The 25,104-nt window shown below is 40.0% G+C and overlaps 1 pseudogene; it reads right to left on the minus strand.

The window, feature by feature from the left end:
• Nucleotides 1–855: 855 nt before the first annotated feature.
• On the minus strand, nucleotides 856–24,876 carry LOC132499512 (sorting nexin-6-like; annotated as a pseudogene).
• Between the last annotated feature and the right edge of the window lie 228 nt (nucleotides 24,877–25,104).

The following is a 25,104-nucleotide window of genomic DNA, read 5'->3' on the forward strand; positions in this document are numbered from 1 at the left end:
CCTGCTTACCATTGTGAGCAAGGAGGGATTTCAGATGTCACAGATAACAACCAAATCAGTCTGGAAATTAGCCTGGTCTTTGGAAAGAATGGTAGATTGGGTTAAATATTGAATTATCCCTCATGGATGACGACTTGATCCACTTTCTGTAGATTGTGTCCAATCTTCTAATTCACTTTTTCAAGTGTACAGTTGGTTATATTTGTCATCATGCACTTTCTGGGAACAGTCGAAGTGGAAAGGGACCTACATGCAAAAGAAGAGGTAGTGGGTCTCTTTAATGAAATATATTCTTCTGACAATGAGGGCTGTTAGACAATGGAGTGGGAATAGAAGAGTGTGATATACAGTTCCCTTGTGTAGCACTTTGAATACTCGATCTTTTCTAATTTACCTGAGCAGAAATGGATGAATACTAGACTAGAGACAGGGGCATGTACAAGATGACCTCTTAAGACCCCCTTTTTCCCTTCTTTTTTGCTTTTGGCTTCTATAATTTTCTGATAACAGCTGTACCTGTAAAATGTGTCAGATTCAGTAGCAGGGTCAGGGGCTGCTGTCACTTGGCAGACTTCAACAACATGACCCTGGCAAAGACTTTGGAATAAAAACATCAGGAAAATAAACACTCAATGCTCCATCGCCAGAGGACCAGCTGGGAGCTGTCAGGTTGAAATACTAGTCTATTTGGGAAGGGAAAGAACAGGAGCAAGGTCTCCAACACTCCTCTCCTCCTAGAAAATACCCCTCAAGCATCAGAACTGATGTCAAATTAATTAATTAATTTGACATCAAATTAATTAAGAAAAGAGATAAGAGAGGTATTAAGGCTGAGCTTCTACCCTAGCCAGTCGGTCAGTCAACACCCCTATCAGGAACAAGGCACTTCCGGCACTGGGAGAGGAGATACCACAAAACAAGAGGTGAGGCTGTTCCCTGCACACAGGGAGCCTTATTCCATCTGTGCGGGGGATGGAACATAGGCTTAGGACCCAGACAAAAAGATGAGAAGACTGAGAGACAGGAGAGGTGATGGACATCAGTGCAGGGGGAGGAGGAGAGGGAGCTGCAGCTGGAGGAATCAGACAAGAGAGGAATCCCCAGGGAGGGTCGATCCCTCAGAGTTGGGGAGGAGAAATGAAAAGGGGCTGAGGGCAGAAGTGGGAAAAGACTTGTGTCCCAGATTGGGCAATGGCTTGTGCAGTGTAGAGACTGGAGAGGACACGGTATGTGTTGGTGTGGGCAGTACAGGAGCCTGGTTGAGCAGAAATTCTGCAACACGAAGTCACGGGAGAAGAGGCTGGACACTGTTGAATTATAAATCTGGCAGGATAAGATGAATCAAACATGAATTTCTGGGTAAAGGTGTTTGTGACAATAATGCTGACAAGGGGAGAAGCTTTTGTTCTGGCTACCTTTTAGAAGTAAAATCCAAGCATATGAGGGGGATGCAGTCATCTCTTGTCAGAAACATAAGGCCAACAGAAAAAGCAGATTGCTTCACCAGTTCCAGCATGAAGTAGCAATAATATCTTCCAGCTATAGCAGGAGTATCCAGGGAAGAGCCAAGGAATGTGTGGTAGCGTGTGACTCTTTATATGTCTCCATGTGTGTGTTTAAGGTTGCGGGTACATGGGAACTTCCCTGGTGGCGCAGTGGTTAAGAATCCGCCTGCCAGTGCGGGGGACACGGGTTCGAGCCCTGGTCCGGGAAGATCCCACATGCCGCGGAGCTACTAAGCCCGTGTGCCACAACTACTGAGCCTGCGCTCTGGAGCCCACGTGCCACAACTGCTGAAGCCCGCGTGCCTGAAGCCCGTGCTCCGCAACAGGGGAGGCCACCGCAATGAGAAGCTCAGGCACCGCAAGGAACGTTGGCCCCCGCTCGCCACAACTAGAGAAAGCCCACATGCAACAAAGACCCAAAGCAGCCAAAAATAAAATTAGTTAACAACAACAACAGCAAAAGTATTCTAAAAAAAAAAAAAAAAAGGTTGCAGGTACATGTCTTTGTATGTTCTGATTGTGTTTCCTCTTGAACACTTTAGAAAAGTATACAAAAGATGCACCAACAAATAGACTAGTGCATTAAATTAGTAGGTAGATAGATGATAAAGTTTGAGAAATATATATCCATGGAGGAAAATGTAATACTAACCCCTCAGTATACACGCACACACACTGAATAACATTCATATATATATTACAAATGCCCATATACGAAGATACACCTTTTCAGGTCTGTATAGAGACATAAGTGCTATTAACTGCTATCCATTTCACATACTAAGAGAATAACAGACTTTAAATGGTGTTTAAATCATCCTATTATTTTGTCTATAAGAAAGAATACATCTAACCAACTACTTCAAGCACCATAGTGCCTATTTAAAGAACTACAAAAAATCAGTCCAATATCTAACCTGCATTAGCATGTATGCTGTAGAGGAAAGTGCACTGAATCCTGTAGGAATCAAAAGATATGAATATTAATCCACATCTATCATTTAATAAAGAGTATGCTTTGTTTTTCTTTTAAGAAAGAGAAATTTTCTTTTTAAAAAAAGTATTTATTTATTTGGTTGTGCTGGGTCTTAGTTGTGGCATGCAGGCTCCTTAGTTGAGGCATGTGAACTCTTAGTTGCAGCGTGCATGCGGGATCTAGTTCCCTGACCAGGTATCTAACCCGGGCCCCCTGCATTGGGAACATGGAGTCTTAACTACTGCGCCACCAGGGAAGTCCCCAGGGTATCCTTTGGTAAGCCACTTTCTCTCTGACCCTGTTTCTTCATCCATTATGTGTGAAAGTTGTTTATAGAATCTAAGCTTCCTTCTAACTATAGTCTTAGAATATTTTAGCTATAGTCAGAATATATATATATCTATATATATATCACAATTTTATCCAGGTTCCCAGAAAATTTGGTGGAAAGGAAAATTAGAAGATGACCATAGTTGTCACAAATGCCCAGATAATTTTTCAGTTCTGTTTTCTAATGACAAAATTCCAAACATTTTGATATTGTGAGGACTGAGGGGTTAATGACAGAAATTTTCACCTTTCAAGAGCTGAGTTGGTGTTGTATGGACAATGAACCTGAGAATGAATAGTTCTATAGTCACTTGTTCTACACAAATGTTGGAGATTATGATAGTAGATTACACAATGGAATGCTTTAGTTAAGTCAGTGCAAAAATCTGTTACGTTGGCCATTGGCATTGGGTAGTCAAAACTATTTTTTTTTTTAACATTTTAAGCAGATTGACTGTTTTTCTGTGTTATGGATGTGTGCCCATTTCCTCCAGAATTAGTGTTCGGGCCCTCTTCTCTCTAGATCTCTCTCTACCCTCATCCCAATACCCAACACAGAGATTTTGCTCTGGTCTCCCAGAGTAGCCACATTCTGAAAACCTATTAGTATGCCGTAACGTCCCACATATGTATGCATGTTGAACTTACAAACCATCAAATAAGAGCATGCTCTTTTTTGAGGGCTCCTAGTAGAGCACTGGCACTTGCCATAATATTCCATTACAAAAAATGAAAAAAAAAAAGTCTGCAGCTGGTAAACTTCATCCTGAATGTCAACAGGGGTCTGATCCCATAACACAACAGTCTGAGATAACCTGCATCACAAAGCCAAGACTGGCTGTGATTACTTAGCATTTATATAGCACTTTATCTGGGTTCTGTAAGCCAGCATCATTAATGGGAGATAACTCACCAGGAGTTACAGCTGAGAAAAAAATTCATGACAAAAAAGGAAGAAAGAAGGGAACGCTTAAAGGATTTGAGTGATTCCATAGGGGCTTGCGGTTACTCAGTAATGGGGAGAGGGCAAAGATGTTATTTAAAGAGGACAAGGAAAGCTCTTTTGTCTCTCCCCTGTGAACAGGAGTGACTGAAGGTGCAGAAGGAGAGAATGAGTTCAGACAAGGAAGAAAAACCATGCCAGTGAGACTCGCTAAGCCTGAGTTTGACTAAAAGAATTTATAGTTTGTCTTCTATAGCACCTTAGATCCCAGGGAAATTATCATCTAGCAAAGACTGTGATTAATGGCTGGAGGATGGTTCTGTCTGGAAGCAAGGGGATGGACAAGATACTTTTTTAGATTGGCTTCCAAGCCCAGAAGTCTATTGTCTATTTTAAAAACTAGAATATTAAAAAATTCATCAAAGTTTCATTGTGGCTTATTTTTTTGTTCTACAAATTTTTTTAAATTGAAGTATAGTTGATTTACAATGTTGTGTTAGTTTCTGGTATATAGCAAAGTGATTCAGTTTTTTGTTTTTTGTTTTTTAATGAATGTATTTATTTATTTATTTTTGTCTGCGTTGGACCTTCATTGCTGCACGCGGGCTTTCTCTAGTTACAGTGAGCAGGGCTACTCTTTGTTGTGGTGCGCAGGCTTCTCATTACAGTGGCTTCTCTTGTTGTGGAGCACAGGCTCTAGGCACACAGGCTTCAGTAGTTGTGACATGCAGGCTCAGTAGTTGTGGCACACGGGCTTAGTTGCTCCGCGGCATGTGGGATCTTCCCAGACTAGGGCTCGAACCCGTGTCCCCGTCATTGGCAGGAGGATTCTTAGCCCCTGCACCACCAGGGAAGTCCCATTTCAGTTTTATATATATATATATATATATATATATATATATATATATATATACACACACACACACACACACACATATACACATATATACACATATACACATATATACACATATATATACATATATACATATATATATTCTTTTTCATATTCTTTTCCATTATGGTTTATTGTAAGATACTGAATAGAGTTCCCTATGCTATACAGTAGGACCTTGATGTTTATCCATTTTATACATAGTAATATGTATCTGCTAATCCCAAACTCCTAATTTATCCCTCCCCCACCGCCTTTCCCCTTTGGTAACCATAAGTTTGTTTTCTGTCTGTGAGACTGTTTCTGTTTTGTAAATAAGTTTATTTGTGCAATATTTTAGATTCCACATATAAGTGATATGGTATTTGTCTTTCTCTTTCTGACTTACTTCACTTGGTATAATAATCTCTAGGTCCATCCATGTTGCTGCAAATGGCATTATTTCAATCTTTTTCACGGCTGAGTACTATTCAGTTGTGTATATGTACCACATCTTCTTTATCCATTCATTTGTCGATGGACATTTAGGTTACTTCCATGTCTTGGCTATTGTAAATAGTGCTGCTATGAACATTGGGGTGAATGTATCTTTTTGAATTAGGTTTTCTCCAGATATATGCCCAGGAGTGGGATTGCTGGATCATATGGCAACTCTATTTTTAGTTTTTTAAGGAACTTGTATACTGTTCTCCATAGTGGCTGCACCAATTTACATTCCCACAAACAGTGTAGGAGGGTTCTCTTTGCTCCACACCCTCTCCAGCATTTGTTTTTTGTAGACTTTTTAGTGATGGCCATCCTGACCAGTGTGAGGTGGTACCTTATTATAGTTTTGATTTGCATTTCTCTAATATCGATAATTAGCGATGTTGAGCATCTTTTCATGTGCCTATTGGCCATCTGTATGTCTTCTTTGGAGAAATGTCTTCTGCCCATTTCTTGATTGGGTTGTTTGGTTTTTTTGATATTGAGTTGTATGAATTATTTTTATATGTTGGAAATTAAGCCCTGTTGGTTGCATCGTTTGCAAATATTTTCCCCCAGTCCGTAGGTTGTCTTTTCGTTTTGTTGTTGGTTTCCTTTGCTGTGAAAAAGCTTATAAGTTTGATTAGGTCCCATCTGTTTATTCTTGCTTTTATTTCTATTGCCTTGGGAGACTAATCTAAAAAAACATTGTTATGACACCTAGAGGGGTGGGATAGGGAGGGTGGGAGGGAGGGAGACGCAAGAGGGAAGAGATATGGGGATATATGTATATGTATAGCTGATTCACTTTGTTATAAAGCAGAAACTAACACACCATTGTATGTCAGAGGATGTTTTGCCTATATTCTCTTCTAGGAATTTTCTGGTGTCATGTCTTATACTTAAGTCTTTAAGCCATTTTCAGTTTATTTTTATGTATGGTGTGAGGGTGTGTTTTTTTTTGTTTGTTTTTATTTTTGAGGCTGTGTTTTAACTTCATTGATTTACATGAGGCTGAGCAGCTTTCCCAATACCACTTACTGAAGCATAGTGGCATTTTTATAAAGTACAAATTAACTCTGTTATAATACATAAGAACGTAATCATTCAATTATCTGGAAGTATGGAAATGATCACTGGAGTATCAGCAGATTGAACATTGCAAGGCTGTCTAGCTGTGGTTCGGTGCTAAGAGCGTGGGTTTAAAGACAAAAGATCAGTTTTAAACTTGGTTCCACCACTTGTTACCTGTGTAAACTTCGGGAAATGATTTAATCTCCTTGAGACTTAACTTTCTCATTTATTAAACGGAAATTTTGTAGAACATATTAATAAAATGGGCTTTTGTTTCCAGCATTATAGCAAGTAAAAATGCTTTACTATAAAACACTTAGAGATATGGGATAAAATATAAAATATGTTTAAATGCATAGCTGAGCTTGTTAGAAAGAAAGAAAAGTCTCCTAAGGGACCAAAAATAAGAAGAGAACTGAAAGCTTGAACTGTAAATGAGAGAGCTGATCCTGGAGGTTCCCTACGGCATATTTAGGAGTGGTTGCTGATCTTGGTAACCAAAAGGATTGGGTTTTTTTGTCTTGTTTTGTTCTGTTTTAAAGTTAAACACTAATCAGAATGTTAATTTTTAAATATTATAAATACAGGAATACAAACTTTAGATTTATTTGGGCTTACTTATTTCTTCCAATTTGATATGTTTAACTAGATTAAGTAATTTGTATTCCATTTCTCCAGTCAGTACCCACTATTTTTTTTAAGGTTTTAATGATCATATCAGATTAGGAATCAAAATTTGGCCCAAAGAAAAAGGAAGAGTAGGAAAAATATCTGCTGCCTGGTAAGGGAAAGGACAAAGAAGTTTATCTATCTTGGTCTGGGTTCTGGGCTGGAAAAAAATTCCAACATATCAAAACACATTCTCCTATGAGATTTTTTTTTTTTACCTACCTTCATGCCAGTTTGGGGTTCAAATTTTTTTATCATGTGCATGGTGTAGGAATTCTTTAGCTGAGAAATTAATATTAAAAGTGATGCCAGGCTTGGGACTTCCCTGGTGGCGCAATGGTTAAGGATCCTCCTGCCAATGCAGGGGAAAATGGGTTCAAGCCCTGGTCCAGGAAGATCCCACATGCTGCGGAGCAACTAAGCCAGTGCGCCACAACTACTGAGCCTGCACTCTAGAGCCCATGAACCACAACTACTGAGCCCGTGCGCCGCACCTACTGAAGCCCACACGCCTAGAGCCGGTGCTCTGCAACAAGAGAAGCCACCTGAATGAGAAGCCCGCACACCGCAACGAAGAGTAGCCCCCACTCCCCGCAACTAGAGAAAGCCTGCGTGCAGAAATGAAGACCACATGCAGCCAAAAATTAATAAATAAAAAATAAAATAAATAAACTTATATAAAAAAAAGTGATCCCAGGCTTGATTGCCTGGCAGGAGCAAACATATAAAACCTCAACCAAGCTATACAGTATTCCTACAGATAAAGTCTTGCTTAAGATAAACTCATAAATCAAAATTGTGAAGGCACAAAGAAACCACCAGAAGAACAAATGTCAGCAGATACATCAAATAGATTTGGACTCCTAAGAACTTAAGATAATACATCATCAGATCCAGATAATAAAATAAGCATGTTCATATGATTAATGATACAAAGGAATAATTTTTAATAAGAAAAAAATATCAGAAAGAACAGACTAATTTGAAAAAGAATCTAGTAGAATTTTTAGATATGAAAAATATACCATATTTTATCGTTCTAAGATGAGCTTTGTTCACATTTTAACATTTCTGAAATCAGCATATTTCCTACAATTACTGTGGACTAGGCAGCTCCTTTGATGTAGTTGTCACTGCCTGTTCATATGCATCAAAATTTGCAGAAGATATAACAGTGACTTTGAACAAATTCTGGAGGCTATATATATGGAGCACTCTTCTGAAATGCTCTTGATGTCACAGAGGATGCCATTATATGGACATGCATGGAATTTAAAAGACATTCAGAAGATATGAACTCTGAATGTTAAGAAGTTTCAGGAGTGCCCTAACATTTATTTTCCTTATATTTTCTTTTCTTTTTTTTTCCACACCACATGGCTTGTGGGATCTTAGTTCCCTGACCAGGAATCAAATCCAGGCCCTTGTCAGTGCAAGTTCGGAGTCCTAACCACTGGACCGCCAGGGAATTCCCTATTTTCTTTTCTAATGAACACACAAGAGTAATAAATAAATTATAAAACCTATGTCCAAAGCCTGAACCAGCTCCTGAAGTAGCAAAAAATTCTAAGTGTAAAGAAACTATTTGTTGGGGCTTGCCTGGTGGCGCAGTGGTTAAGAATCCGCCTGCCAATGCAGGGGACACAGGTTCGAGCCCTGGTCCAGGAAGATCCCACATGCCTCGGAGCAAATAAGCCTGTGTGCCACAACTACTGAGCCTGTGCTCTAGAGCCCATGAGCTACAACTACTGAAGCCCGTGTGCCACAACTACTGAAGCCCACGCACCTAGAGCCCGTGCTCCACAATAAGAGAAGCCACCGCAATGAAAAGCCTGTGTACTGCAAGGAAGAGTAGCCCCTGCTCACTGCAACTAGAGAAAGCCCACACGCAGCAACAAAGACCCAACACAGCCAAAAATTAATTAATTAAAAAAAAGAAACAATTGTCTTAGTTTAATTGCAGTAATGGCTTTAAAAAAATTTTTATTTATTTATTTATTTTTGGCTGCGTTGGGTCTTCGTTTCTGTGTGAGGGCTTTCTTTAGTTGCAGCAAGCGGGGGTCACTCTTCATCGCGGTGTGCGGGCCTCTCACTATCACAGCCTCTCTTGTTGCGGAGCACAGGCTCCAGACGCGCAAGCTCAGTAGTTGTGGCTCACGGGCCTAGTTGCTCCGCGGCATGTGGGATCTTCCCAGACCAGGGCTCAAACCCGTGTCCCCTGCATTGGCAGGCAGATTCTCAACCACTGCACCACCAGGGAAGCCCACTAATGGCTTTTTTAATGTCAGTAAAATAATGGTGCTTCTTACCTTTGATACCATGTTAGGTTATGTGAAGTACAATAGTCATTGTATGAGTCAGGATTCAGGACTGAAAAGAAATCTCTCTAGGTATTTTAAACAGGAAGAAATCAGGGAACTAAATGCTTACAAATCATTGAATGGGCTAGAGGAGTGGAAGCCTGAGTCAATTCATTGTCTTTATCACACCTGCCTTTCACATTGACAAAAATAAAAGCAGCACTAAAAGTAGCAGAAGGGTGGACTCTACTTTGTTTCTGCCTTCTAAATCTCCCATGAATACATCTCTTGGGTGGAACCTAATTTGTATCCAGAACTTGGGAAATGTAGGTAGGTGTTTATTTGTTTTGCTTTCTAGATCCTCTTATATGAAAAGATAAGGTAATGAAAATGGATGGTCAGCACAAATAGACCATATCTATGAGGGTAGCTAAATATAAAAACCAAATGAATAGAAGTGTATCATTTAATTAGTAACTATTGAAATTACTAGTTACAAATTAAGGCCACAATGAGATACTATTATATACCCACCATATTGGCTCAAATTATTCTCATAATACCAAGTACTGGTGAGGTTGCTAAGCAGTGGGGATACTCCTATAGTGCTGATAGGAGCATAATTTAGTACATCTTGAAGAACAGTGTGGCATTACCTGATAAGATTGAAGGTATGTATACCTTAGGACTCAGCAATTCTAAGTATATAACCTACCAAAAAATGCACACCTATATATACCAGTATACATGAACCATAATGTCCATAGCAAAATTGCTCATAATAGCACCAAACTGAAAACAACAAAATGTTCATAGCAGTAGAATGGTTAAATATTTGGTATATTAGACAGTGGGATATTGTATAAACACACACAAAAATGAGTGAGCCATGGATAAACACAATAATATAGGTGGATATTTAATATATAATATTGGTCCAGAGATAAGGACACAAAAATTTATGTACAGTATTTATTTTATAAAGTTTCAAAACAAATGACACTAACCTATATTGTTTAGGAATGCAAACTTAGGTAGTAGAACTTTTTTTTTTTAATACAAGAAAGAGATTACCATGAAAATCAGGATTATGATTACCTCTAGTGGAGAGGAAAACAGTTGTGATTGGGAAGGGGCACATGTAGGGCACCTGAGGTCTGGCAACATTCTATTTCTTGATCTGTAACTATAGTACTTAATTCAACAATACTTTTTTGTGCACTTTTATGTATGTGTGTTACACTTCATATTTTTTTAAGTTTAAAAAGAAAATAAATGGATGAATAAAAAGAAACCTAGGCATAAGGAAAGAGAGAATTATAGAGCTAGAGGAGAGATCTGAGGAAATTGTTCAGAAGATAATACAAGGAGATAAAGAGTTAGAAAGTATTAGAGACTAAAAGATGGGTTAGAGAATGAGAAGGTCCAACTTATATTAGTTCTGGAGGAGAGAATAAAGAGAATTGGAGGAGGCAACATTCAAAGATTATGGCTGAGAATTTACCAGAATTAGCAGAAGACATGAATCCTCAGGTTCAGATTACACAAATCTTCACCACGATCGATTAAACTAAATCCATACTCATATATGTTGCTATGAATTGAACAATTCCAAGTACAATGAGAAAAGATTAAAAAGCAAACAGAGAGAAAAACACATTACCTTCAAAGTAACAACAATTATGTTCACAGCAGACTTTCTGAAAGCAACAACAGAGACAAGATAACAGTGAATAATGTATTCAAAGTACTGAGTTTTAAAATTTTTTCATCATGAATTCTTTACTCAGATATACTATCATTCAAGAGTAAGGATGAAATAGATAAATTTCCAGACAAACACAACAGGTTTCTTAACACAAACAGACCTCCCACTAAAGACATTTTCTTTAGGGAATTTCCTAAAGAGAATTTCAACCCAGAAGGATGAAGTGAGATAAAAATAAGAATAGTGAGAACAGTTTTGTTGAGTAAAGAAACTGGAAAACATGGGGGTATTAAGCATTGACTAGGGAAACAATAGTAAGAGTGACTAATCTGGGGATATAAAAATAAAGTTTTATTATAATACTGGACAACAATAACATATAAAATGAGTGAGATACAATCAGAATTAAAGTATTCCAAGGTTCTTGCATTATTCGGGATGATAATAGGGATATTGTTTAAGACGGTAAGATTATTTTTTAAAAATTAGAGTAATCATGAAAAGAATAGAAATAGAATATACAACTTGCAAATTAGTAAAGGAGAAAAGGAATTTAAAAAAAAACTTTCATCAATTTAATAGAAAGCAGGAAGAGAGATGCATGGAAAAACTATAAGCACAAAATAATATGGTGCATATAAAACAAAAATTATCAGTAAACTCATTAAATATAAATGGACTAAACTTGCCAGTTAACAGATTGAGGTTGTCAGACTGGATTTTAAAATTTAGTTATGTGCTGTTATATGTCATAACGACATAGAATGCTTGAAACTAAAAGAATAGAAAAAATACCAAATAAGGTGGTATTACTATATTAAGATGAGACAAGATAAACTTTAAGATACATAGAAAAGTGGTTATTGTGCACTAGGGGGAGAGGATAATAGGAAGTTATTGGTTAATGGGTACAAAGTTTCAGTTTGTGATGGATGATGAAAAAGTTCTGGAGATGGACAGTGGTAATGATTGCACAACAATGTGAATGGACTTAATGCCACTGAACTGTTTGCTTAAAAATGGTTAAAATGGTAAATCTTATGGTATTTATATTTTACCACAATTAAAAAAATAGCCCTTAAGATTTTAAAAATGGAATCACTACGTAATCATAAAAGCAACAGTTTACCAGGAAGATATAGCAATTATTTACTTTTGTGTGGTCACTTCAAGTACATAAAACAAAGCTATAAGAAGAAATTTATAAATTCAACATAATAGTTGGAGATTTAAAAAATTATAACTCTCTAGTAACTGGTATATTGGTAGACAAAAACTAGTAAAAACATAGGAGATTTGAATAACACAATTAGCAAGCATTCTCTAATGAATATATGTAGAATGCTTTATGCAACTATTAGAGAATACACATTTGTTTTAAGAATATACAGAACATTTCAAAAACTGACCAAACACTGGGGCACAAAACAAATCTCAACAAATAAAAAGAATCAGGGTTACACAAGACCACATTTCTCTGCACACAAGCAATTAATTTAGATAGCAATAACAAAAAGATTAAATTCCCAGATAGTTGGAAAAAAAGAAAAAAATTTAAAGTGTAACTAATAATGGAAATTAGATAATATTTAGATTGAACAATAAAGAAAATACACAATCAGAATATGTGAGATATAGCTAAAGTAGCATTAGAAAGGTCTTTATAGTCTTAATACATTACAAAAGAAGAAAGAGAAAAAAAAGCTAAGTTCCAACTCAAGAAATTACCAAAAAAACAAAACAAAACAGTCACAGAACCTCCCCCCAATCAAAGCAGATGGAAAGAAATAATAATTGTAAAAGTAAAAATTAGAAAACAAGGATACAATAGGAATAATCAACAAAACTACAAATTGGTAAATGCTCTCTCACCAAAAGGCACCGTGAGGTCTCAATAATCAGGTAGACATAATCACCTGGGTCTGTAAATGTCAGTCACTCGCTATTGAACGACTCAGGGCTTGCCAAGAGAGCTCATTAACACAGTAGCTATGAGGACGAGGTTGGAAATTACTCAACAAATTTTTCTCTCACCAAGGTAGGTCTGGCTACTATATACCTCCTGAGGATAATCTGCCAATAGCACAGACCCATAATGAGCCATATGATACTGTACCTGAGGGAACCAGTTAAGGCAGGTTGATTATAGTGGATCCCTTCCATCATGGAAGAGGCAGTGTTTTGTCCTCATTGAAATAGATACTTTCTCTGGCTTTGGATTTGCCTTCTCTGCCCACAATGCTTCTGTCAGCCCCATCATCCGAACTTACTAGTGTGTTCTTCACCATTATGATAGCCCACACGGTATCTCTCCCATCCGAAAGAAGTGAGGCAGTGGGCTTATGCTCACAAGATTCAACAGTCTTAACATGTATTCCCATCATCCATAGACAGCAGACTTTATGGAATGGTAGAAGGGCCTAATGAAGACTCTACTACAGAGCCAGATGGGAGAAAACACTTTGTGATTTTGGGGGTGCTGTCTAATATGACTGACTGGGAGAGCCATATTTGGAGATATTTCTCCCATAGCCAGAATATATGGGTCTAGGTACCAAGGAATGTATGTAGGGCTGACCTCTCTCACTGTTACACGTAATGACCTACTTAAACATTTTTCTTGCCTCTCATTCCTCTAACTTTGGATTCTGCTGATTTAGAGGTATTAATTCCTAGGAGACTTTTATGGCCTTCTGGACATTTTATATTCATGCCACGGAACTAACAGGCAAAGGAGCTCCTCTAACAGCTGGGGTGAAACAGAGTGGTTGCCTTGCAATGAGAGCAGGGAAGAGTGTGCTTAAAACCCAGGGGATCCTCTGGGGTGCCTCACAGTACCTCCATGACCAGGGTAGAGCTAATGGAGGATTAGAGCACCTCCAATGCAGGCAGAACCACTACAAGCTAGCTTTGTCAGGAATAAAGGTTTGGACCTCTCCACTAGGAACCCGAACCAGCTAGGTACTGATTGAAGACAAAAGAACATGGAATGAGTAGTTGATTAAGAAAGTTATAGGGCTTCCCTGGTGGCACAGTGGTTGGGAGTCCGCCTGCCGATGCAGGGGACACGGGTTCGTGCCCTGGTCCGGGAAGATTCCACATGCCGCGGAGCAGCTGGGCCCGTGAGCCAGGGCCGCTGAGTCTACACGTCCGGAGCCTGTGCTCTGCAACGGGAGACCGGCGTACAGAAAAAAAAAAAAAAAAAAAAGAAAGTTATAAATAGCAACTACAGCTTTGTTCTGAAGCTTTGGGGCATATATGGGTGGTGCTGGCAGCTATGATGGGAGCAGCAGCTTCCTGGCCTCTTGATCACAACCACGGTGGTATGTTCTTCAACAAACAAGTTTAGTAGTACTTTCTGACTCCTGTTCTTTCAGCCCTTCCAACAATTTTGTAAGCATCGAATTTCTTTAAATCATTGTAGTAAATTCCTTTCTGCTTAGAATATCTAGTTACTTCTGTTCTTGCATTAAGCCCTGACTAAATCAGATAATGATTAAGATAGTGTGGTATTTGCATAGGGATGGTCAGATTGGCCAATTTAAAAGAATAGAGAACCCAGAAACAGACCTGTGCTATTTAAATCTGGTATCTGATATTTCAAACCAGTAGAGAAAAGGCTGGACTATGTACTAAATGCTGCTGGGGACAATGGGCACCCTTAGGGGGGAACTTAAATCCTTTTCTCTCACCAAACAAAAAAATTAATTCCAACCGGATTAAAGATGTAAATGTGAAATGCGAAAAGTGCAACACCTTTAGAGGAAAATATGCGGGAATTTAAAGTAAGAAACACTATTATTCTAATGACTTTTAAATTACATCTCTAGCTTATACCTGTCCCCTAAACACCACACTCATATATCCAACTTCCAAGTCAAAATTTCCACTTGGGGGCTTCCCTGGTGGCGCAGTGGTTGAGAGTCCGCCTGCTGATGCCGGGGACATGGGTTCGTGCCCCGGTCCGGGAAGATCCCACATGCTGCGGAGCGGCTGGGCCCGTGAGCCATGGCCGCTGAGCCTGCGTGTCCAGAGTCTGTGCTCCGCAATGGGAGAGGCCACAACAGTGAGAGGCCCACATAATGCAAATAAAATAAAATAAAATAAAATTTCCACTTGGGTGTCTAATAAGCATCTCAAAATTAACATCCTCAAAACCAAGTATTCATTTCTCCCCAGCAAACTTTCTCCTGCAACGTTCCCCCATTTAAGAAAATAGCACTATCACTCATCCATTTCCTCAGGCAAAAAACTTGGAGTTATTCTTGATTTCTATTTCATATAATCCTTACCAAATCCATTGGAAAATCTTGTTAGGTCTAACTTCAAAAAATATTCTGAATCTGACCACTTCTCACCATTTTCTCTGCTACTATCACTATCTAAGTCATCACCACCTCTCATTTAGACTATAGCAATAAATTCTTACCCAGTCTTCTTGCTTCTACTTTTACCTCTTGGATATTTTGATAGTAGCCATAATGATCTTTTTTTTTTTTTTTTTTTTTTTTTTTTGCGGTACGCGGGCCTCTCACTGTTGTGGCCGCTCCCGTTGCAGAGCACAGGCTCCGGACGCGCAGGCCCAGCAGCCATGGCTCACGGGCCCAGCCGCTCCGCGGCATGTGGGATCCTCCCGGACCGGGGCATGAACCCGTGTCCCCTGCATCAGCAGGCGGACTCTCAACCACTGTGCCACAGGGAAGCCCCATGATGATCTCTTAAAAAATAAATCACTCCCCTGCTCAACATCCTCCAGTCATTTCCCATCACAGAATAAAATCCTCAGCTACTTCTCTGAAGTAATCACATACCACCCTTCCCCACACTTATGCCACTTAGGCACACTTGCCATGTCTTCAATAAAATTTGGTTGACTAAATTAAATAACAAGTTTGTAATAGCAAAGATTTGGATGCATCCTCAAGGTATCCCAAAGGAGAATGGCTAATAAACTGTGGCAATTCTTTATACTAGAATACTCTACAGCAGTTAAAATGAATAAATTAGTCTCGTGTGGCCACACGGATAAATATCAAAAACAATATTGAACACCAAAAGCTAGTTGAAGGATAAATATGGTATGCAAATTAAGAAACATAAAACAATATTGTATATAGCTTATGTTACGTACATATGTAGTAAAAGTATTTAAAAACTTCCATGGTGGGAATTCCCTGGTGGCCTAGTAGTTAGGATTCCGGGTTTTCACTGCTGCGGCCTGGGTTCAATCCCTGGTTAGGGAACTGAGATCCTGCAGGCCTCACAGTGTGGTATAAATAAATAAATAAATAACAAAATCTGCTTAAACTAATTAATTAATTAATTAAAAAGAAAAAACTTCCATGGTAATGATAAGCCTCAAATTCATGATGGAGGATACCTCTGAGAAAGAGAAACACTAATATGATAGGGGAAGTGTAGCCATGGGTTTCCTTATATTTGTGTTAATACTTAATTTCTAAGCTGAAACGTTGGCACATAAGTGTTAATTTTCTTATATATATTTTTTTGTATGCCTGAACTATTTAATAATAAAACTAAATGAGATAATAGGGACTGGTATGTAATAATAGTTGATATTTATATAGGGCCTGGTTTGAGTTAGGCACTGTTCTAAGTGCTTTATATGTGACAGCTCATTTAAATTCTCACAACAAGCCTTTGAAGTAACTAATATTATCATCTCCATTCTAAGGATGAGAAAATGGAAACAGAAAAGTTAAGTAATGTATCAAAACTAGATGGTGGAGCTGATCTGGGAGAAGAAAAGCAGTTTGGCTCTGATTTTTTTTTTTTTTTTTTTGCAGTACGTGGGCCTCTCACTGTTGTGGCCTCTCCCGTTGCGGAGCGCAGGCTCCGGACGCGCAGGCTCAGCGGCCATGGCTCATGGGCCCAGCTGCTCCGCGGCATGTGGGATCTTCCTGGACCGGGGCACGAACCCGTGTCCCCGGCATCGGCAGGCGGACTCTTTTTTTTTTTTTTTTTTTGCAGTATGTGGGCCTCTCACTGTTGTGGCCTCTCCCGTTGCGGAGCACAGGCTCCAGACACGCAGGCTCCGGACGCGCAGGCTCAACGGCCATGGCTCACGGGCCCAGCCGCTCCGCGGCATGTGGGATCTTCCCAGACCGGGGCACGAGCCCGTGTCCCCTGCATCGGCAGGCGGACTCTCAACCACTGCGCCACCAGGGAAGCCCGGCAGGCGGACTCTTAACCACTGCGCCGCCAGGGAAGCCCTGGCTCTGATTTTTAACCACTACACCAAATCACCTCCTAACCCTATTAAACACACAGCAGGTTCTTAATATTCATTTGAAACCTATGAGATTGTTTTTGTAGGCCAAAATGGTCAAATATGTCAGCAATTGCATATGGTTCAACCACTAAATGGCAAAGAAATACAAATACAACTAAAATGATCATATGAAAAGGCTCTATGATGACTCTACCATTGCTCTTAAACATATGAAAGACTTCTGCATGCACATCCTAGATGTTACCACTGAAGCACGAATGCTTGGAAATCCCTTCCCAACCATTAACATTGAAATCAAGTGAAGAAAGCAAGCCTTTTTAGGAAAGAGTGGTCATGATCAATGTAGGGTGGTGTGCAGCCACCGTGGGGTTGCAGGGGGGAATGGCTGAGTTGCCCTCTCAGCACCCTAAGTCTCCCTTCCTTTTTGCCTTTCTCAGTTTGTCCAGGAGGCTGCTTCACATCAGCCAGGACGTCGCCATAGGTTTGGCTCAGAAGCCCTTGTTTGCAGGCCTCTGAGTGAGCTCCTGAGAAACCCAGACAGGGCGGCAGCCTTTCTCATTAGAGCACGCAAGGGCGTGAGATCAAAAATCCCTCTCCCCCAGCTCCTGGCTGCACCCTGACTCCCAGGAATTTGGAAATAGAAGGAGACAGATACACATTATCCCAGGTTCAATCTTTCTGGTCTTTGTAGTTACAGTCCTAATTTTTCATCTGAAATTTCCGAGTCTCGTCTTTTGCGTCTGTTCAGTGGCGTTGTCTACTTCTCAGTCTCCATTTCTAGTGAATCAAAATTTAACTCCCTCAAGCAGCTGCAGAGCACAGGGAGATCAGCTCGGTGCTTTGTGACTGCCTGGAGGGGTGGGATGGGGAGGGTGGGAGGGAAGGAGATGCTTGAGGGAAGGGATGTGGGAACAGAGGTGTATGTATAACTGATTCACTTTGTTATAAAGCAGAAACTAATAAAAAAAATTTAACTCCCTCTTTTTTAAAAATAAATTTATTTATTTTATTTTTGGCTGAGTTGGGTCTTTGTTGATGTACGCGGGCTTTTTCTCTGGTTGTGGCGGGGGGCGGCTACTCTTCATTGCGGTGCACAGGCTTCTCATTGTGGTGGCTTCTCACTGCGGGGCACGGGCTCTAGGCATGCAGGCTTCGGTAGTTGCAGCACACAGGCTCAGTAGTTGTGGCTCACAGGCTCAAGAGTGCAGGCTCAGTAGTTGCGGTGCATGGGCTTAGTTGCTCCATAGCATGTGGGATCTTCCTGGACCAGGGTTCGAACCCATGTCCCCTGCATTGGCAGGTGGATTCTTAACCACTGTGCCACCAGGGAAGCCCTAACTCCCTCTTATGTACAGTTAACAAAATAACCTGTGTGAAACACTGCTTTCCTCATGTCCTTCCTGAAGAACAATCATTTGCTGTATTCAATTCAAAATCCTTAGTGCAGATTTCTGCAACTCCTCATCACCTTTACAGGTGCCCCTCTCAACCATGTCGACCAGAACAAAACCCACATCAGTGGTTGGATCTAGCCTGGATCCTGTGTGAAAACACAAGAATGGACAGGGTTGTATCTGCAAAGTGTAGTGAAATTATGTTGCACACCGTTGCATATATGCTTATTCTATGGGCATGAATTTCTATGTATGCACATGGAGGAGGTCCATGCACGAGTGCACAAATGTAGTTGATATATGTGCCTGAAGGTGGTGTGAGCATTTTCTAGAACCCTATGCTCGAAGTTTCACTCCATAAATCTCTCTTACGGGCAGTACTCTGAAAGCCAAGTGCTGTGTAGTAATTTACACCGCATTGTCCTTCCTCTCTCACTCCCCTTCACCTGCCTAGGATGAAAACCTGAAGATGGTTGGTGATGTCCCTTTGGAGGAGCCAGGAGTGTCGTTCACCCACTCTCTGTCAGTCCACCCCTCTAGAGCATTTCTTCTCGCTCCACTCCTCCTGCCCTGCTCTAGAGGACAGTCTTTCTGTCTCCTCTTCTTCCCCACACCTTGTCCACTGACTCCTGAAATGTTTTTCTTGTTGGGGCAGCCACCCTGGGTTAAGTAGAAGGAGAAGGACTTTTCAGATGATCCAGTCATGAGACCCCCGCCAAATAACAGTCCTCCATGGGATCCAAATAGTTCCAGAGTTTTCCTCCTTCCTCCACTCAAAGCTATTTTAGTCTAACTTTCAAAGGCTCCAGGGAAGATGATTCCACATTTCTGTTGGTCCTCAAGAAGAGTATTTCTAACTCTCAAAGCTTTACCTTTTATCCTCTCCAACTCAACTATTATTGACAGGAGAATGGCTAAATAAACTGTGTTATATTCATTTATTTAACTATAATACTGCGGTTAAACTGAACTGAAAGCATATGCTACAATGGAATGAATCTCATAAATATAATGTTGAGAGTAAAAAGCAAGTCACTGAAGAATCCATACATCATGACAGAATTTTTACAAAACTTCAAACACATTTAAATCTAAATAATATATTGTTGGGACTTCCCTGGTGGTCCAGTGGTTAAGACTCCATGCTCCCAGTGCAGTGCACCCGGGTTCAATCCCTGGTCAGGGAACTAGATCCCACACTCCGCAACTAAAGATCCTGCATGCCGCAATGAAGATCCCGTGTGCCTCAACCAAGACCTGGCACAGCCAAGTAAATAAATATTTTTTAAAAAATAATAATATATTGTTAAAGGATCTATATGTAGTAAAACACAATGAAATGTAAGGAATGATATAATTTGGAATAGAGGTTTCCTACGGAGGAAGAGAAAAGTGATATAATCAGGGACACAAAGGTGGTTTCACTAATACTAAAAATAATCTATTAAGCTTGGTGGGATGTACATGGACATCTGTTTTATTTATTTAAGATTATATTTATGTTATACATATTTCTCATATGTACAACATATCTGAGAATAATAAACATGCATTCACTCATTCAACAAATATTTATCAAACACCTACTATGTGCCAGCCACTGTTCCAAGTGCTTGAGACATAGGAGTGAACAAAACAGAAAGGAAAAAAAAGGGATTTTGGAATTAGAAGGTGAAAACAGCAAACATTTAAAATAAATCTTTCAGCTAGGAAAAATATAAGTAAACCTGTTTCAAGTTCTGTCATGTATGACTCACAATAGGCCAGGAAACAGCACCCAAATCTGCTATCCCAGAAAGAGGCAGGATTTATAACTAACTTCCAATTATTTATCCTGGGCAAGAGGTACAGTGGTGTGGACAATCTAAGAAAAGGATTTACACACTCAAGTAGATCAACATTACAGGAAGGAGGTAGAGGGAGAGTTCATCCAAAATAGTAGTTAATCTAAAACATCAGTTAGTCCAAATAACAGAAAAAGAGCAAATATCCTTTGCATTTGTCTTTGGGGTGTGTTACTCTGCAGTTACAGCATATCCACTCAATGCACTTTCTCTTGCACATTTTAAGAAGTCGTGTTGTTAACCTTACACCAGCTGCCTGGGACTGCCCAGTAGACAAATGCTGCTGGCGCAGTCATTCACTCAACAAATGTTTATTGGCTTCTACTGGATGTCAATTATTGCTCTGGGCACAGCAGATACAAGACAAATACAATTTGATTCCTGTCCTGAATGAGTTTAGTTTATAAAGAGGTCATAGAGGAAAAGAGATTTCTCAAAAAACCTTAAAACAACATTATACATGTTAAAATGGAAATATAAACAAAATGCTATGGGCACACAGAGGAGAGGGAACATCCAGCTCTTCAGAGGGGAGTGCAGCCTTCTCAGAAGTGGTGTTATTTAAGCTGCATTGAAGGACAAGTAGAAATTTTCCAGAAGGAGAAAGTCATCTCAGGCAGAAGGACCAACATGTGAAGAAGTGTGGCTTCACAGCACGGGACCATAGGAAGGTCAATGTGGCAGCAGCCTGGGGTAAGTGATGGGGAATTTGATTGATGGACAATTAGTACCACACCCAAGTGCTTGGCCTCTGTCCCTTAGGCAAAGCAGAGTCAAAGTTTTAGCAGAGGAGTGACCCAATTGGATTCATATTTCAGAAAGATAATTCTGGTGGTGGCAGTGGTGGTGGGGTAGAAGTTGGGCTGGAGAACGTAAGATGCCTGGTGGAAAAAAGATATGGTGGTTGTTGCAGTAGTTAAGGGTAATGATGATCAGAGTCTGAACCAAAACAGGGTAAAGAGGAGACAGAGGAGGAATGTATTCAAGAGATATTTCTGAAATGCAATTTAACTGGTCACAAGCCTGGATGATCAACTTGATATGGAAGACAGGATCTTAAGGATAATTGCAAACTTTTTAGCTTGAGAGACTGAGTAGACTGTGACTCCATAAACTGAGAAAGGAAAAGCCAGAGAAGGAAGCTTTGGAAAGACGATGGGTTGAAGAGTGAAAGGGGATTGAGGTTTTAGGGGAAAGAGGTTCAAGGAAAGTTTTATTTGGGGTGAGGAAAATGAGAACATGGGTCAAGGAGAGGTGAAGGAGGAAGGAGATGGGGTGAGAACAGAAGTGAAGTTGATCTAAAAGTAGTAAGGCCATATCACATATTCCTGTAATTAATATAAGAGATTTGGAAAGGCTATGTGGTTATAATAAAGTTTAGAGGCTAAAGGGAGGGAAGTTGTGGGTGTTCGCATTAGATGGCTTTAATTGGGGGTGGGGGAGAGTAGGAGGGAAGCTTGTCTGTTGAGGGCGAATAGGAGATGTGAGATGTGAGAATACACTATTACATGTACACTCCCATCCGTATATTTTAATGAGATCACGATACTAACCCCATGGCTACCATCTGCTGCTTAAGCGTTTGCTGTTCTCATAGATGTTCTTCTTATCAGTCCTCAGTTCTCTTAGAAGTTCTTTCTTCCATGTACTACTCACAAAGTTGGTTGATATCAGAACAACTTCAGTTAGCAAATCTGTGTCACTCCACGTTTTTATGGTTAAATATAAAATTGGAACCACTGAGAACTGACTTCTACACAAGCTTCTTTTTTTGTCTTTTTTCTTTTTTTTTTTTTTAACTTAAGCTTCTTGACATAGCTCTTCCACTTTGGGCAATCTGATAAATGTTTAGCAAGCTGCTTAAACATTTGAATTCTATGGGAATTCCCGAAGTGTAAATTCCTGAAGAAATACCTAGTTCCATTCACTATTTATTGAGAACTTATGTCCTAGGCACTGTACTAGATGCTAGGGATTGAGAGCAAGAAAGACACAGCCTTTGCCCCTGGGCAGCTGACAGCCACATGGAGCAGCTCTGCTCTGGTGTGTAGAAGGCAATATGCTTGTTTTATTCACTGTTATCACTGCTTATTTGACAATAGTTGGTTTAGTCTACAAGTTTAAGGCAAGCATACTATTGCATTTGCTTTTCTACAGAAATCATACTTACAAAGATTACATAAAGTCTGTCCCAAAACTTCTAAGAAATGTTCATTAATTTAAAATGTCTGGGGACTTCCTTGGTGGCGCAGTGGTTAAGAATCTTCCTGCCAATGCAGGGGACACGGGTTCGAGCCCTGGTCCGGGAAGATCCCACATGCCGCGGATCAACTAAGGTCACGGGCCACAACTACTGAGTCTGCGCTCTAGATCCCACGAGCCACAACTACTGAGCCCGCGTGCTGCAACTACTGAAGCCCGAGGGCCTAGAGCCTGTGCTTCACAGCAAAGAGAAGCCACCACAATGAGAAGCCCGTGCACCACAATAAGGAGTAGCCCCAGCTCGCCACAACTAGAGAAAGCCTGCTCACAGCAATGAAGACCCAACGCAGCCAAAAAATAAATAAATAATTTTAAAAAAAAAGTCTGGTTAAGACACTTTACCAGGATACAAGAGTGAACTAAGGTGGTATACAGTGTTTTTTGAAAACAAAATTCAAAACCATGTAACGGCAATCCTTATCTTGTTTGAACAACGTATTTTGAAAGGGTTAAACTTCAGAAATTACTTAAAGATAAATAAGATTGGCCGCCATAAGGAATACTATTTATAAAATAAACACAGTTATAGAGGCTACTTTAAAAAAGACAGAACTTTGGGCTTCTAAAGAGGAGGAGGGCACGATGATCGGCAACTGTCTGGGGCACAGGCACAGGAGCACATGTCCGCAGCACCTGTGGGCGGCAACACTCCATTGTTTCTCAGAAAAAGGGAGAGTAGATGCACTTTATCACCGTTTTCTTTTTCTTTTTCCAGTGAACAGTAAGTAAATGCCTAACATCATTAAGAAAAAAAGTCAGATCTGAAGGAAGGCAGCCCTTTATAACTGGAAGGTGGAGTGTGGCTTGTTTGACTCCATTCAACCCTGCCAGGCAGTTCTGCAGCAACTGCACGTTACCCTTTGCATGCTTCACTTCTAACTCTGCCAGTTCCACTAAAATTTTTCTGAATGCAGCAACTCTTCTTGTCTTAAAATCTATAAGTTCTTGGGCTTCCCTGGTGGCGCAGTGGTTGAGAGTCCGCCTGCCGATGCAGGGCACACCGGTTTGTGCCCCGGTCCGGGAAGATCCCACATGCCGTGAAGCAGCCGGGCCCGTGAGCCATGGCCGCTGAGCCTGCACGTCCGGAGCCTGTGCTCTGCAACAGGAGAGGCCACAGCAGTGAGAGGGCCCGCGTACCACAAAAAAAAAAAAAAAAATTATAAGTTCTTGTTTTGCAGATTCAGATATATTTTCAGATTTCTGACAATATAATTGTTGGGACATTTCATCCTGCAGAACATCTTTATTTTTCGCTCTTGCTTTATCCAGTGCTTTATCAGCAGTTTCATAACCCACTGGTGACCTAGATCTTCGATAGAGGAGATCCTTAGCAGCTTGAGATTGTCTTAAGTAATATTTTAAATATCAGAAAGTTTGAGGTCCTCATCAGCTGACATTCGTGCATCTATTGAATATTTTTCTTGTTTTATCAAGCAGTTCTGAAACTTTAAGAAAAACTTGCATATATCTGTAGAATCCTGAGTTCCTAAAGCATATAATGAAGTACCAATTCTATTGTAATCGTCTGCAGCATTTTTGTGGAATCTTGTCATCCTATCAGATTTAGGAGATGCGTCCTTAACTCGGTTATGATAGTCTAAAAGGAATGTTCGTTCATGCTCAAAGAAATCATCTACATCTTTTACCTCAGAAACAATTACTTCATCTGCTGATTTAATCATATTTTTTTAAAGCAATCTTCAAGTTTCTCTTTTTAATTTTTTTCCTCACACACTCAAATCTTGATTATATTCCAAGAAGACATGGAAATTTAAATCTTTCCTCAAAATAGGGTGTGCTGCCATACGACACAGGAACACTTCATGCATTGCAATGGTCTTCTTGAATACTGCCAAATACTCAGCTTCCAGCACCTGTTTCATCTTTGTGAATTCTTCCTTTGTCGTAGACCCTTCTCCCTCTCCAAGTTTCTGTAGTTTTTCCCTTGAAGCATCAAAATCAGGTTTGATGGTGCTGGAGGGATAATATAACCTGCATAGTCTTCATTTTCAGCGAAGGGATCATGAAGCCAGATAAATTCCTAACGTTGTCGAACAACAGAAAACTCATTTTGTTTAAAATTTGGCAATGAACTCTTTATGTGAACAGTGAATTTTACTTTATCTCTCTCACTAAGAGCATCAGAAATGTCCGTCCACCTGTAGAGCAGCATCACTCTGAAAATCTACATTTATTGCTTTACGTCCACAGTCCCCCTCTGAGAATAAGTTGGGACCATTGTCCAGGCCTTCCATCATGGCTGCTCCAAGATGAGGAGGGGCAATATGTTTTATACACAGTGAGATGGAGGGAAATTGGTGCTCTGTTTTTACTTTTAATGCAGCATTACTTCTTCTGCATATAGATTATTAACATACAGTCAGCTTTTCTAAATTTTCATAAATTTTGACATAAGTTTACATTTGTAAAATCAGCATCAGGATAATAGACATGTTTGTCCCCCTCAGAAGTTTCTTTTTTTTTTT

This window comes from Mesoplodon densirostris, chromosome 11, assembly GCF_025265405.1.
Source record: "Mesoplodon densirostris isolate mMesDen1 chromosome 11, mMesDen1 primary haplotype, whole genome shotgun sequence".
NCBI classification, from domain to species: Eukaryota; Metazoa; Chordata; class Mammalia; order Artiodactyla; family Ziphiidae; genus Mesoplodon; species Mesoplodon densirostris.